Below are 12,752 nucleotides of genomic sequence, written 5' to 3'. Positions count from 1 at the left end.
ACTTTTTAAAAGGGGGGCCAGTTCACGGTCCCTCAGACCGTTGGAGGGCCAGACTATAGATTAAAAAAATGAACAAATTCCTATGCACACTTATATATCTTATTAATGGACTACCCCTTTAAGTACGCAGCACAGTTCCCCCCACATTAGGTTGTAGTTCCCACACATTAGGGTTGGCAGTACAGTTCTCCCACATTAGGTACAGTACAGTTCCCCCACATTAGGTGCAGTACAGTTCCCCCACATTAGGTGCAGTACAGTTCCCCCACATTAGGTGCAGTACAATTCCCCCACATTAGGTGCAGTACAATTCCCCCACATTAGGTGCAGTACAGTTCCCCACATTAGGTGCAGTACAGTTCCCCCATATTAGGTGCAGTATAGTTCCCCACATTAGGTGCAGTACAGTTCCCCCATATTAGGTGCAGTATAGTTCCCACACATTAGGTGCAGTACAGTTCCCCCACATTAGGTGCAGTATAGTTCCCCCACTTTAGGTGCAGTATAGTTCCCCCACATTAGGTGCAGTATAGTTCCCCCACATTAGGTGCATAGGTTCCCCCACATTAGGTTCAGTATAGTTCCCCCACATTAGGTGCAGCATGTTCCCCACATTAGGTGCAGTATGTTCCCCCACATTAGGTGCAGTATAGTTCCCCCACATTAGGTGCAGTATAGTTCCCCCACATTAGGCGCAGTATAGTTCCCCCACTTTAGGTGCAGTATAGTTCCCCCACATTAGGTGCAGTATAGTTCCCCCACTTTAGGTGCAGTACAGTTCCCCCACATTAGGTGCAGTATAGTTCCCCCACATTAGGTGCAGAATAGTTCCCCCACATTAGGTGCAGCATGTTCCCCACATTAGGTGCAGTATGTTCCCCCACATTAGGTGCAGTATAGTTCCCCCACATTAGGTGCAGTATAGTTCCCCCACATTAGGTGCAGTATAGCTCCCCACATTAGGTGCGTTATAGTTCCCCCACATTAGGTGCAGTATAGCTCCCCACATTAGGTGCAGTATACTTCCCCACATTAGGTGCAGTATGTTCCCCCCCATACAGTGTATGGCTGGAGGCTGTATGCCTGTGTTCTGCCCTACTTCAGTGCTCCAACCACCGCTCCTCCGGTCCGGACATAGCAGTAAGTCATGGGACCGAAGGAGCGGTGGTCGGAGCACCGAAGCTGACGTGCCGCTGGTAACACTTACCAAGCTGGCCAGCGCACGTCCTCATGACTGCTCCGTTCCTCCACGCTCCATTGCTATGGGCGCATGCACGCGACGTCAGTGATGTCCCTGCATGCGCCACCTTCCCGGCGGCCCCTGCGTTTTAAAAGTAAACACGGGGCCGCAGAGAGCACATGCCTGTGTCCCGAAAACAGCATGTGGCCCGCGGGCCGTAGTTTGAGGACCTCTGGATTAGACATTCTTATAAAATGCCAGTAAAAGTTAAATTTTATTTCCATCATTTACACTTTCAAAATAACAGAAAACAAAAAAAATGGTGTCTGCAAAAGTTTGGGCACCCTGCAGAGTTAATATCTTGTACTGCCCCCTTTGGCAAGTATCACAGCTTGTAAACGCTTTTTGTAGCCAACCAAGAGTCTTTCAATTCTTGTTTGAGGTATCTTTGCCCATTCTTCCTTACAAAAGTCTTCTAGTTCTTTGAAATTTCTGGGCTGTCTGTCACGCACTGCTCTTTTAAGATCTATCCATAGGTTTTCAATTATGTTGAGGTCAGGAGATTGTGAAGGCCATGGCAAAACCTTCAGTTTACGCCTCTTGATGTAATCCCCCGTGGATTTTGAGGTGTGTTTAGGATCATTATCCATTTGTAGAAGCCATCCTCTCTTTAACTTCAGCTTTTTCACAGATGGCATCAAGTTAGCATTCAAAATTTGCTGAAATTTTATTAAATCCATTTTTCCTTCTACTTGTGAGATGTTCCCTTTGCCACTGGCTGCAATACAACCCCAAAGAATGATTGATCCACCCCCATGCTTAATCACTTAAGGACCTAGGGCGTATGGATATGCCTTGACATCCTGGTACTGACATCCTTGACATCCTGATACGCCTTGACATCCTGGTACGCCTTGACATCCTGGTATCCATACGCCCGTGGGAATTTCGGTCCCGCCGGGCGGTGACCGGACCGGGATGCCTGCTGATATCGTTCAGCAGGCATCCCGCGCAAATGCCCAGGGGGGTCATCAGACCCCCCCATGTCGGCGATCGCGGCAGATCGTTGGTGAATTCACACTAACGATCTGCCGCAATTCGGGTCATACAAGTCACGTGTGACCCGCTGACCCGAAGATACAAGGTGATCGGGGGTGTACAATACACCCCCTATCACCCACTGTATCTATGGGGAGGTGGCGATTTCGTCAACCCCCCAGGAGCGCTGCTATTGGCTGGACGATGGTCCAGCCAATAGCAGCCGGCGGGGGAGGGGTTAACTGCATCTTCTTGCAGCTCTGCCCGTTAACTGAGTTCAGTCAGCGGGCAAAGCTGCTCGACGGTGCCAGGGACCCCCCCTGTGAAGATTAGAGCCCCCTCAGGACCGATGATCCCCCATAGAGCAGGGACAGAAAATCCCCCAGGGAAATATAGGAGAAAATAGTGTAAAACAGTAAAAAAAAAAGTTAAATTTTTTTTCCCCCTGACCCCCTAATAGGTCCCCAAGGGTCTGCCAGAGATTTTTCAGCTTGACCCGGACCCTATTAGGGGTTCAGGGCGCTGCATTTGCCCCCCCCCCCCATTTTTTTTTGGCCGCAGCCTTTAATTTTTGTTCATATAACGGTGTGTGATTTCTAATCACACACCGTTATATATAGTATACACCAAGCACACACACTACATACATACCCCCCACACCCCCCCACCACCACCGCCCCCCTGCCACCTTAGAAAAAGGCGATGGCTCGCCGGGCATTTTCGGTAGCGGAGGCATACGCTTTTCTTGCCTCCGACTCTGAATATGTCAGTGAGGACGATGAAGATCCAACATTCCTGTGTTCTTCATCGTCCTCCTCCACATCTAGTAGTGATGATGAGCCCCCTGCACGTCGGCAGAGACGCCGCCAGGCGAGGCCAGGCACCCCCGATGAAAGTGCCCCAGTGGCTGGCACTAGTGCGAGTGGTGATGCCGCTCGTACTAGGAGTCCGACCCCCCAGGCGATTTTAGCGGAGCCCCCTTCCGGTGAACCTGTCTGGAGGCCCCCAGAGGGTTATCAGCCACGGATTCCGGAGTTTGTTGGCGATTCTGGAATCCGGATTGACACGGCTGGGTTCACTGAATTTGACTTTTTCAGTTATTTTTTCAGTGACAGCCTGGTCAATCACATGGTGGAGCAGACGAATCTGTACGCCAGGCAGTTCATCGCCCACCACCCTGATTCTTTTTTGGCCAGGTCCAATGAATGGCACGCCGTCAGTGCAGCCGAAATGAGGACATTTTGGGGCCTCGTGCTGCACATGGGCCTGGTCAAAAAGCCAAGTGTCAGGCAGTACTGGAGCGGGGACGTCCTATACCAGACCCCACTGTACAGTATGGCCATGACACGTAAGCGGTTCGAGGCCATTCGGAAATGCCTGCATTATGCAGATAATGCGGCATGTCCACCCCAAAGTGGAGGCCTATGTACAGCTTAGGGAGCTCTCTGTAGATGAGTCTTTCATCAGTTTTAAGGGGAGACTCATCTTCCGCCAGTATATTCCCTCGAAACGGGCGCGATATGGCGTGAAGCTATATAAACTTTGTGAGAGTACCTCCGGGTACACTCTCAAGTTTAGGGTGTATGAGGGACGAGATTCCCGTATTGAACCCCCAGATTGTTCCCCCACTCTGGGTGTTAGCGGGAAAATAGTTTGGGACCTTATGTACCCATTGCTGGATTAGGGTTACCACGTGTACGTGGACAACTTTTATACCAGCATCCCTCTGTTCACATCCCTTGCTGCCAGATCGACATCCACTTGTGGGACCGTGCGGAAGAATCAGAGAGGCCTCCCTCTAAATTTTGTTCAGACACCTATGCCCAAGGGTGAGTCCCGTGCCCTTACCCATGAAAACCTGTTGCTGGTCAAGTATAAGGATAAGAGGGATGTCCTTATGCTGACCACTATTCATGGTAACGGCAGCTCACCTCTCCCTGTGTGAGGTACCACAACAATGGTCCTCAAGCCTGATTGTATTTCGGACTACAATCGGTATATGGGGGCAGTTGATCTTTCTGATCAAATCCTGAAGCCATGTAACGCCATGCGGAAAACACGTGTATGGTACAAGAAATTTGCGGTCTACTTGGTACAGGTTGCCATGTACAACTCTTTTGTACTGTACCAGAACGCTGACAACACAGGGGCATTCCTCCAGTTCCAAGAAGAAGTCCTAAAGAAGTCTTTGGCGACCGGGAAAGAGCAGGCCGGACTTCCCAAGGAACTGGAAATATAGGTGCCAGGATCGTCCCAGGCCAACACTTTCCAGGTGAGGTCCCCCATACTGGAAAGAAGGGACGATCCCAGAAAAAATGCAGAATGTGTAACAGGAGGGGGATTCGGAAGGACACAACCTATCAATGTGACACTTGCCCTGATCCTTCGGGCCTCTGCATTAAAAACTGCTTCAGGGAGTATCACACTTCCATGCAGTACTAAATTTTCCCTTTTCATTTTAATTTTCCATAATTTGACCCTAATGTACCAAGTCCAGAGTACATTCCAAATTTTAACCCCATAAAACCACTAAATTGCCCAAAAAACTCTCATAAAAAAAACAAAAACTGATAAGACCTCTGGGGGTATTTTTTTTCTCTGGGTCATGGGTCACTGAGTCACTATCATCGGGGACTTTTTATGTTGCCTCAAATGCACAGCGCTCTCTCCACCTGAGCGGGTGCGCATTTGAGGCAACAGGTTAGGGACGGCCACACACATCACATTCCCAGAATGATGATTCAGAGCATAGGGTTTGGGGTGGGCATATTTTTTAGTTTTGGCTATGCTCTGGGTCATCATTCTGGGAACATAACCTGTTTTATCCTTTTATGTCCCACTGTACCCCTTGTTAGTTATTAGTGTACCCCATATAATGCCCCTTGAGGGGGGGGGTCCCACTGTTCTGGCTCCATAGGCAGAAGCTCAAGGCCCCTGACTGCCCTCCTGTTCCTCCGTGACCAGTGTGCACCCGGAGATCCATTTTACGCCCAGATATGAGGTATGTCCTTTTTCCAAAGAAATGTATTTACAAATGTAATTTTTTTTTGCTTTTCTGGCAGTAAATGCGACATACCCCCCCCCCCCCCCCCATTTCAGCAAATTTAGCAAATGTGACTCCTTCTCTTCTGAGCATTGTAGCGCTCCTACAGTGCATTTGACGTCCACTTATGGGGTACCTCCATACTCAGAAGAGATGGGGTTACAAATTTTGGGGAGAATTTTCTGCTATTAACCCTTGCAAAAATGTGAAATTTTGGGGGAAACACACATTTTTGTGAAAAAAAAAATATATTTTTTTTTACATATGAAAAAGTTGTGAAACCCCTGTGGGGTTGTTACGCCTAGCGCTCCGGGTCCCCGCTCCTCCCCGGAGCGCGTACGGCGTCTCTCTCTCCGCAGCGCCCCGGTCGGCCCCGCTGACCGGGAGCGCTGCCCTGTCATGGCCGTCGGGGATGCGATTCGCACAGCGGGACGCGCCCGCTCGCGAATCGCATCCCAGGTCACTTACCCGTTCCCGTCTCCTGCTGTCATGTGCTGGCGCGCGCGGCTCCGCTCTCTAGGGCGCGCGCGCGCCAGCTCCCTGACACTTAAAGGGCCAGTGCACCAATGATTGGTGCCTGGTCCAATTAGCTTAATTGGCTCCCACCTGCTTCCTGGCTATATCTGAGCTCCTCCCTTGCACTCCCTTGCCGGATCTTGTTGCCCTTGTGCCTAGTGAAAGCGTTTTGTGTGTCTAAAGCCTGTGTACCAGTACTTCTGCTATCCACCCTGACTACGAACCTTGCCGCCTGCCCCCGACCTTCTGCTACGTCCGACCTTGCTTCTGCCTACTCCCTTGTACCTCGCCTATCTTCAGCAGCCAGAGAGGTGAGCCGTTGCTAGTGGATACGACCTGGTCACTACCGCCGCAGCAAGACCATCCCGCTTTGCGGCGGGCTCTGGTGAAAACCAGTAGTGACTTAGAACCGGTCCACTAGCGCGGTCCTCGCCAATCCCTCTCTGGCACAGAGGATCCACTACCTGCCAGCCGGCATCGTGACAGGGGTATTAAGGCTCACTTTATTCCTTGTTACATTCTTCAAGGGGTCTAGTTTCCAAAATGGTATGCCATGTGTTTTTTTTTTTTGCTGTTCTGGCACCATAGGGGCTTCCTAAATGCAACATGCTCCCCGAGCAAAATTTGCTCTCAAAAAGCCAAATATGACTCCTTCTCTTCTGAGCATTGTAGTTCGCCCGTAGTGCACTTCAAGTCAACTTATGGGGTAGCTCCATACTCAGAAAAGATGGGGTAACAAAATTTGGGGGGCATTTTCTCCTATTACTCCTTGTAATAACAAAAAAAAAATTACACATCCAAATTTAATGTAAAGTCGTCAAACACCTGTGGGGTGTTAAGGCTCACTGGACCCCTTGTTACGTTCCTTGAGGGGTGTAGTTTCCAAAATAGTGTGCCATGTGTTTTTTTTTTTTTTTTTTTTTTGCTGTTCTGGCACCATAGGGGCTTCCTAAATGTGACATGCCCCCCAAAAACCATTTCAGAAAAACTCACTCTCCAAAATCCCACTGTCGCTCCTTCCCTTCTTCTGACATACACATATGAGGTATTTCCTTACTCGAGAGAAATTGGGTTACAAATGTTAAGAAAATTTCTCTCTTGTTACCCCTTGTAAAAATGCAAAAACTGGGTTTACAAGAACATGCGAGTGTAAAAAATGAAGATTTTGAATTTTCTCCTTCAACTTGCTGCTATTCCTGTGAAACACCAAAAGGGTTAACAAACCTTTTGAATGTCATTTTGTATACTTTGAGGGGTGCAGTTTTTATAATAGTGTCATTTATGGGGTATTTCTAATATGAAGACCCTTCAAATCCACTTCAAAACCTAACTGGTCCCTGAAAAAATCCGATTTTGAAAATTTTGTGAAAAATTGGAAAATTGCTGCTGAACTTTGAAGCCCTCTGATGTCTTTCAAAAGTAAAAACATGTCAACTTTATGAGGCAAACATAAAGTAGACATGTTGTATATGTGAATCAATATATAATTTATTTGGAATATTCCTTTTCCTTATAAGCAGAGAGCTTCAAAGTAAAAAAAAAATGCAAAATTTTAAATTTTTTCATAAAACTTTGGAATTTTTCACCAAGAAATGATACAAGTATCGACAAAATTTTACCGCTAACATAAAGTAGAATATGTCACAAAAAAACAATCTTGGAATCAGAATGAAAGGTAAAAGCATCCCAGAGTTATTAATGCTTGAAGTGACAGTGGTCAGATGTTAAAAAAATGGCCGGGTCCTTAAGGTATATTTGGGCTGGGTCCTTAAGGGGTTAACAGTTGGACAAAGGTTCTTTTCATTTAATTCTGTTCCCCTTCTTCTCCAAACGTACCTTTGCTCATTCCGGCCAAAAAGTTCAATTTTAACCTCATCTGTCCACAGAACTTGTTTCCAAAATGCATCAGGCTTGTCTATATGTTTATTTGCATAGTTCAGACGCTGATTTTTGTGGTGAGGACGTAGAAGAGGTGATGACTCTTCCACAAAGACCATATTTGTAAAAGTATCTCTATAGTGGAATAGTGTGCCACAACTCCAGTGTCTGCCAGATCTTTCTGGAGGGATTGTGCAGTTAAACGTGGGTTTTGAATTGTTTTTCTCACAATCCTGCAAGCTGTTCTGTCTGATATTTTTCTTGGTCTTCCAGACCTTGCTTTAACTGCCACTGTTCCTGATGACTGACATTTCTTAATTACATTCCGAACAGAGGATATTGACATCTGGAAACGTTTTGCTATCTTCTTATAGCCTTCTCCAGCTTTGTGAGCGCCAACTATTTTCAGTTTCAGATTTCTAGACAACTGCTTAGAAGAACCCATGGTACTGATTGTTGGGGCAAGGTCAGATGAGTCTGGGCATTTAAAACCTTTGAGATTGACATCACCTGGTCTTCCCAGATGATGATTGAGAACAATCCATGACACTGGCAGGTCTCAGCTTTGCAAAAAGGGCAGTGCATGCTATAAATTCTACAGGGTGCCCAAACTTTTGCAGATTCAATTTTTTTTGTTTTCTGTTATTTTGAAAGTGTAAATGATGGAAATAAAATCTAACTTTTGTTGACATATTATAAGAATGTCTAATCTGTAATTTGATGCCTTTTGGAGATTTTTCCATCTTTCCTTGGCTTCTTTATGCACATTAATATAAATTTTTACCTGGGGTGCCCAAACTTTTGATCCCCACTGTAACTGTAAAAATGACATGTTTTATTAATTCTGTGGGTTAATATGATTAAAATGATGCCCATGGTTAGATAACTTTCTTCTATTGTTCGGCTTTTAAAAAAACTCAAAGAAAATTTTTTCCCACAAAAAAGTATGTTTAAAATTGCTCTATTTTGACCACCTATAACTTTATTATTTTTTCGTATGCTGGGATATTTGAGAGCTCATTTTTTGTGTATATGTTACTTTTTATTAGTTAAAAAAAATTGGAATATGATGTGACAAAAAAAACAGCAATTTTGGACTTTTTGTTTTTAAAATTTACGCTGTTTAACATACGGGGTCATTATCATTATATTTTTATAGTTCTGATATTTACGCATGCGGTGATACCAAATATGTTTATTAAATTGTTTTTTTTACACTTTTTGGGGTAAAATGGGAAAAAGGGGCCATTTAATTCTTTATTGGGGAGGGGCTTTTTCAAAAAAAAAATTTACTTTTTGTTAACTATTTTTTTTACACTTTTTATGTCCTCTCTGGGAACTATTTTTTTCCAATCTTTATATTGCTGATAATGATCATCTTGCGTCATATGTAGGACGTAAATTTACGTCCTGGTGCGTAAAGTACCAGGGCATCAGGACATACATTTACGTCCTATGTTATTAAGGGGTTGAAAACAGTGCAGAGAAAAGTTTACCTGCACTTCCTTGCAATTACTAGAAGTAAATAGTGCTGATTGAAATAGTTTAATAGATCGAGATGCTCTGCTTTCCATGAAAGGTATACAGGTGCAATTCAAATTAGAAGAAAAAAAGAGATGGAACTCACCAGAGTTGTTTGAACAGGGTCCAACAGCAGTGTTAGTGACATCATTAGTCTCACTCAAGACCTATGTATAGTGAATAACAAATAAAAAGACAAGGAGCCAGGATCATTCATCTGCTTCAAATTCCACGCTGCTTGTTTCTTCTGCCATCTTCCAAGACCAGAACTCGGAGCAGGACCGGCCAGCACAGCCAGTCACTGGCTGAGACGGGACACCCCTATGGTGATTGGCTGAGCGGGTAGGGCTTTCATTCTCTACATCCCCAGCGCTATATACATTTTGCCCACTGGAATACCCTTTTAACTCTGTCCCGGATTTTTCAGTTTAGTCTGGCAGGTGGTTAGCTTGTTCATACGAACAATTTGAAGTACAGTTGATTGTCTGCATTCGGACTGATTTTAATCTTAAATGTATGGAAATCTGATTTTGGATTATTTTCTTACTTTCACAGGTCAGTGAAGAGGAAATACGTGCTCGTACTAGTCTGGTTTTTGCCTACATTGTTGGATCATTTCCAGCAAGGCTTTTATAGTTTGGAAATAAGCTGCTGTTCTGAGTAACAAAGTTTGTCGACCAAATTTGCACAGGCAGAACCAGTATTTCTGGCTTTTTGTGACTATAAATTCACATATTACTATAGTTTGTTTCAGTTCTGACTGATTTGGCAAACACGGAAGGCATCCATGTGAACAAACAGCCAATCTGCTCCCGTGTGTGTTTTGTATTCTTTGAGAACAGTTTGGTATGCAGCTTTCTTCAACTTTAAAACCGCTGATGTTTACAAGAAATCACGCAAGGTGAGATAAAGATAAGAAACTGCTCTGATTACAGTGCAGAAATATTCAGCACAAAGAGGACAAAAACATAATGAAAAACTTTAAACCTCTCTGAAAGGTTAACCAAAATAACTTTATCAGGAAGGTAAAAGTTATGACTGGCAAACTGAATTCCAAAACAGGTGTGGTGACCGCAGAAGAAAAAGTAGTGTGTAGCTGCCTAAGGGACTTAAGAAGTGAATATTGGAAGAATAAAAAATACATGCATTTACTAAAGACCATTTCTACGTCTAGCTAAAATATTTAGAGAGCTAGTGTGAAGTTTCCCATCTATTTATCCTAAAGACACTAAAGAGTGGTCAATATTTACTAGGTTCCAATCCTCTGTGATACTGAGCCCCGAAGACATTATTGATGGCTGTACCTACCTATTGACTAGGCCTCTTTTTAAATAGCTTAATAAAGGCATTCTTTTGATTGAAAGCATCAATCTTTAATGCAACAAAGCTGAAATCTGTAGTGATCAGTGTGAACTTTCCAAGAGCACACCTAGGGTAGCATCTGTATACCTGTTAGTAATATACCATAAACAGTTATGGCCTTAACAGGTAGGGGTATGTCTCCATGATATTTTAGATTTTCCTTCACATATAAAGCTGTTTTTTTTAACCAAAACATAGTGCAATATCTTTCTTTGATTACTGTAATTGTCAAGTACTGGAATGTGGACTCTCAAAGCTTTATTGTGTTTGATGCAGGCTAGACTGGGGTGTGTAAGAAATCCCCTGGTTTTCACATAACCTCTTGCAAAAAAGTGTGGACTTTGCTGTAGAAGAATTCCCAGGTCTCACCCCAGGATACTTACAGATTGATGGTGTTGGTGCTGTTAAAGCAAGGCTATGGCCCTGAACAGAGTCAAAGAGTGCCATAAGGAGACCAATCAGGGTGAGATAGAAGGGTAGCGAAGAGCATGGCAGAGGTCAGGACTAGATGTAACACTATAGTTACCAGCCATACTATCTAAGGGTCTAAACAGGTCTCTCTGACTGTCGGATTTACCAGAGTCGATATAAGTTCACAAACCACGGATAATGTAAGTAAAAGTATCTTCTCTTAAATCTCCTAATGCCCTAGGTGATTGTGTCTGCACTTTTAAAGAGAATCTTTTACCTCTTGCTGCTAAAATAAACTGCAGAAAGTCATGTATAGTTGTCAAAGCAATAAACACAACAGTACCTTTATTTTGCAGTCTGTACCTGAAAAACTACTCCTAACACCCCTCCCATCCTTTCAGAGCTTTAAAAAGCTGTGTGTCATATATTTCTTCTTGCTCACATAGTGAAATCTTCCAGCAGGCGAAAGTGGGCGTTTCCCAGCAAGTGTGATGTCACTGAAGCCTGCTGGGGGACCACTTCTGCCCAGGGGCGTAGCTAGAAACCACAGGGCCCAATGCAAAAAATTGACCTGGGCCCCCCTAACTCTCTGCACCAGGGTGGAACTGGGACCAAAAATAGGCACAAGCATTTTAGGATAAGTAACCTGAATGCTTGGACCCCCATCGATCACCTTGGTTCAAGAAGCTTTTCTGCTGTTGCAAAGTTACAACTCCCATCATGCTTCGAAAGCCTCAGGCCCTATGGGGGTTGTAGTTTTTTGTAACAGCTGAAGAGCCACAGATGGGGTTCAGTTTCACCCATCATCACTGCAGAACGTACAAGTGACACCAGCTCTGATGGGACAGTCAGGAGAATACACAATGATATCAGTGACCTGAGTGACGTCTTTCCTTTTCTTCTTTATCTGGTCCAGAGGCCAGGTCTTCTTCAAGCTACATCGTCCTCTGCAGAGTCTGGCGCCCGGACATCAAAGGTTCCTTAGTTTGTCAGCAGATCCTCATCCTCTATATAAAGACAATAATCATTATAACCCTGCCAAATACTGTGCTTCCTGAATATAATACTGCCAAACACTGTATTCTCTGATTATAATACTGCCACACATTGTACCCCCTGAATAAAATACTAGTACACACTATACCCTCTGAATATAATACTGCCACACACTGTACCCCTGAATATAAAACTGTCACACACTGTACTCCCTGCATATAATACTGCCACACACTGTGCCCATACATACACACATAACACAATAACATAGATCAATATAATGCAATAGCATTACATTGATCTTTTTAGGGGGGGGGGGGGGCAAAAATGTGTAAAAAATAAAAAAAATGAATATTTAACCCCTTAAGGACACAGCCCATTTTGACCTTAAGGACCCGGCCTTTTTTTTTTTTTCATTCTGACCACTGTCACTTTAATCATTAATAACTCTTGGATACTTTAACTTATGAATTTGATTCAGAGATTGTTTTTTCGTGACATATTCTACTCTATGTTAGTGGTAAATTTTCGCCGATACTTGCATCATTTCTTGGTGTTTGAAAATTTTGCATTTTTTTTTTACTTTGAAACTCTCTGCTTGTAAGGAAAATGGACATACCAAATAAATTATATATGGATTCACATACACAATATGTCTACTTTATGTTGGCATCATAAAGTTGAATTTTTTTTTTACTTTTTGAAGATATTAAAGGGCTTCAAATTATAGCAGCAATTTTCCAATTTTTCATGAAAATTTCTAAATCTGAATTTTTCAGCAACCAGTTCAGTTTGAAGTGGATTTGA

The 12,752-nt window shown here is 43.9% G+C and overlaps 1 long non-coding RNA gene across 5 annotated transcripts in view; it reads left to right on the top strand.

Annotated features, from left to right (window-relative positions):
• The window catches only part of LOC130282491 (uncharacterized), a 215,443-nt gene that overhangs the window by 82,486 nt on the left and 120,205 nt on the right, over positions 1–12,752 (top strand). For 2 of the 5 annotated variants that reach the window (XR_008846419.1, XR_008846416.1), the window contains one exon: positions 9,732–10,693. The exons of the other annotated variants lie outside the window; for them this stretch is intronic. This is a non-coding gene — a long non-coding RNA (uncharacterized LOC130282491). Of the gene's footprint in view, positions 1–9,731; positions 10,694–12,752 lie in introns of those variants that run through there. 5 annotated transcript variants of the gene reach the window in all.

Source organism: Hyla sarda, chromosome 7 (assembly GCF_029499605.1).
Source record: "Hyla sarda isolate aHylSar1 chromosome 7, aHylSar1.hap1, whole genome shotgun sequence".
Taxonomy (NCBI): domain Eukaryota; kingdom Metazoa; phylum Chordata; class Amphibia; order Anura; family Hylidae; genus Hyla; species Hyla sarda.
This window is presented reverse-complemented; position numbering and strand designations above follow the sequence as displayed.